The sequence below is a fragment of the Medicago truncatula genome, chromosome 4, assembly GCF_003473485.1.
Source record: "Medicago truncatula cultivar Jemalong A17 chromosome 4, MtrunA17r5.0-ANR, whole genome shotgun sequence".
Taxonomy (NCBI): domain Eukaryota; kingdom Viridiplantae; phylum Streptophyta; class Magnoliopsida; order Fabales; family Fabaceae; genus Medicago; species Medicago truncatula.
In genome coordinates this window covers 41,566,593-41,570,234 of record NC_053045.1, presented here as the reverse complement: position 1 = coordinate 41,570,234, position 3,642 = coordinate 41,566,593, and the positions used below count along the sequence as shown (strand labels likewise).

At 32.7% G+C, this 3,642-nt stretch overlaps 1 pseudogene; it reads right to left on the bottom strand.

The window, feature by feature from the left end:
• Positions 1-2,554: 2,554 nt before the first annotated feature.
• Positions 2,555-3,228, bottom strand: LOC11445229 (glucose-6-phosphate 1-dehydrogenase, chloroplastic-like; annotated as a pseudogene).
• Positions 3,229-3,642: the final 414 nt, after the last annotated feature.

The following is a 3,642-nucleotide window of genomic DNA, read 5'->3' as shown; positions in this document are numbered from 1 at the left end:
GAATTATTAATAGAATTAGGGATTAAATTGAGTATTTGGTACAAAAACGAGTACCAATTTAATGGTTATTGAAAAATAATACTAGTTTATACATGAATATGATATGATTAATTAAATACAAATTTACAATTAAGTTTTTTCATAAAGGATTTTGCAATTTACTTTTCAGTTCTGCCCATCTTCATTCTGTGAATAGTTGTATCCATTGACATAATACCACTCCATCGGTCACAAATAATACTACATGATCCATAACAGTGACGAACCTATAAATTTTAAGTAGTGCAGACCATATAAATATAAATTTATTTAACCAATATATATATAATATTTTTTTTTGAACAAATCAAGATGAAATATATTACTAAAGTAAACTAACGATATTACCCCCCGCACAAGGTGTGCAAAAGGAGAAACACCAAGAAATATTTACAAAGTTATGGTGCCCAAATCAAATCAGAGCACCAACCAAACCAAAAGATTACAAGATGACACCCATACAAGGGATGAGGTGTTTCCATCGGTCGTAATAAGTGTAAGCAAAAGTCGTGATATAATATTTTATTTTTAAATGCATAAATATACATAATAATTGTTCTCTACTACTTTTCATACTCAAATATGGAATGGTTTTCTCATTTTCAATGTCAATTAAAATATCACTCGATATAAGTAAACAAATAATTGTTTGACCATTCAGCTTCATGCAATTTCACATCCAATTTCTGTAAATACTCATAACTAAGAAAACTATTTCATTAGTTGCAATTGTCATGTTTTCCGATGGAATGGGGTTTGCAACTTGGGAATCAAGATATATTTGGCTTTTAGTTTAGGGTTAAATATGTTTTAATCCCTACAAAATTATGAGCTTTTATGTTTAGACCCTATAAAATTTTTATCCACTTTTAGTTCTTATTTGGATATTATTTGGACTATTTCAGAGGACTAAACGTAGACATTTTTTGCAAAAAGTTTTCAAAATAAGGACTATTCTTATAAACTACAATATTATGAAAAATTAAAATTACCATTAAAATTTTATAAGAACTAAACTTAAAAACTTGATGATTTTGTATAGACTAAAAATATATTTAACTCTTTAGTTTATTAAGTGTAGGCCTTTTACCATTCATCTCTTTGTTCATCAATGGAGAAATATATATATATATATATATAGGTATTATTATTAGAAGGAAAAAAAATAGAAAAAGTAGTGAGGGCCTTGGCACGTGGGGCCGTCCCTATCTACAACAACATCTATAATTTCTTAATAAAAATATTTAATAAACACGCAATCACTCTAAGACCATCTACCTTATTGAATGTCATTTTCAACCTATTGAAATCATTGGAGTGACTTATTGAAAATGAGAGAAGAGGAAAGAGGTGATGAAAGGTTTAAACATGTTGAAAGTCTGACTGGAGGGGCCACGCGTCGCATTTCCATTTGCCAAGCAGGGCACATGTGAGGCACGCGCCGACAAGGCGCGTCGCGTGCAGGAATACGCGGAGAGAGAATGAGTTGTGGATAAAGCAGTGACACGTGTTGCTTCACGATTGGCTGCTTGGATTTTTATCTTCTTAATAATTTGGACTCAATTATTTCATTGCAAATATATATATATATTTTTTTGCTTAAATATGTAAAAGGTCCCTGTAAGTTCGCGTGTTTTTGGTTTTCGTCCTTGTATCTTTTTTTTCTTTCTAAAACAAACCCTGTAAGTTGTGAACATTTTGGTTTTAATCCCTAACGTTAACCTCTGTTAGAAAAGCGCTTAGTTGGCAAACGGAGTCACACGTGGCAATCGCTGACATGGCAAAACACGCTTATGTGTACTGACAGATCATAAGTGACTAGATTTGAGGGACCAAAACCAAAAACGCAAAATTGCAAAGGGATGAAATTGAAAAAACATGAACATCAAAATTTAAAATTTAAAAAGTAGATCTTCTTCATATCTCTGTTTTTTCTTCTTCATCTCCAATCTCATTTTCTTCATCTCTAACAACAGTTGGTAATAGTAAAATGGGGATTGAGCTTTTTGAGGAGATAGAGAGGAATAAAGTGAAACCTTATATTTTAAAGAAGGGAAGACTAAGAAAGCTGCTTATATGGTAAAGGATGTTCATAAGGGGAATTGGTAGCAAATGCGTCTACTTTTTCTTTCTGCTCTTATTGTTGGACACAGTTTTGAACGTCGTTTAATTGTTTATGGAAACATGGTGAGGAGTGTTAGCAAATGCGTCTACTTCAATCGTTATTCATTATTTTGCTATACAAAATTAGAAGAAAAATTGCTATACAAAAAGTTGGCATCTTCTTTAAATATAGGCATATATGATTTTGTTATAATTCTAAATCAACTAGATGCCCCTCGCCCCCTCCAACTAAAAGCACCGCAAGTGCAAGATATAGTACATGATAAATTCTGCTATTATTCTACATGAAATATTCTTCTTAAAATGAATAGTGAGGAAAGCACAAAACTATCCTATAAATCTAAATATGAAACTGATAATGTATATGCTTATAATCATAAGAGGTCAGTCATTTATCATTCATCGCCCCCAACATCTCCCCATCTTACATTGTGCCTTGCAGCAAGGTAGTGTGCTCCAACTGGTCCTCTGCTACCATAAGGATAAATCTCTGGAACAATCTTCTTGTTTTCAATTTCTTTTAGCAATGGAGTGAACAGTGCCCAAGCTGCATCAAGTTCATCACTTCTGATGAACAGCCTCCGTTCGCATTTAATAGTATTACTACTATGTTAACTTTCACATTTGAATTTAGATTAGTTAGCGAGCTCCGTGAAGAACATATCTAGAGGATCTTAACAACTTGATCCGTAAAGAAAATTAATGTCACTTTTGTCTAATCTCATTCTCAGACCAGGAATTTTGTTGTTGATCTTCAAATATATAGCTTCATCAGGTTGTACACGAAGCACAAGCTCATTTGTAACTTTGTCCAACTTAGTTCCAAAGTTCCGCTTGTACAAGTTACCCGGGACGTGTCTGAATTGTACTCTGCTTTCTGCACTGATACATTTTTGTGTGTGGAATGTTTTGTAATTCATGATTCCAAAGAATGCAAAGCTAATTCAAAAGTTGCAGTTTTTCTAAACAAAGACGAAATGTTTCATACCATTTAGTATGAAGAGCTTTGCCGGATTTCAAGAGAAAAGGAACTCCATCACAGATGAAGAAATTGGGGTCGGAGATGAAGAAGGAAAATCAGAGAGATGAAGAAGATCTAGTTTTTAAATTTTAAATTTTTATGTTTACGTTTTTTCAATTTCATCCCTCTGCAATTTTACGTTTTTGGTTTTGGTCCCTCAAATCTAGTCACTTGCGATCTGTCAGTACACATAAGCGTATTTTCCCATGTTAGCGATTGCCACGTGTGACTCCGTTTGCCAGCTAAGCGTTTTTCTAACAGATGTTAACGTTAGGGACTAAAACCAAAATGTTTACAACTTACAGGGTTTGTTTTAGAAAAAAAAAAGATACAAGGACGAAAACCAAAAACACGCGAACTTACAGAGACCTTTTACATATTTAAACCTTTTTTTTTTTTTTTTTACCAAAATTCGTGATTTTTTTCTCTCTATAAATAGAGACTTTGATCATTTGATT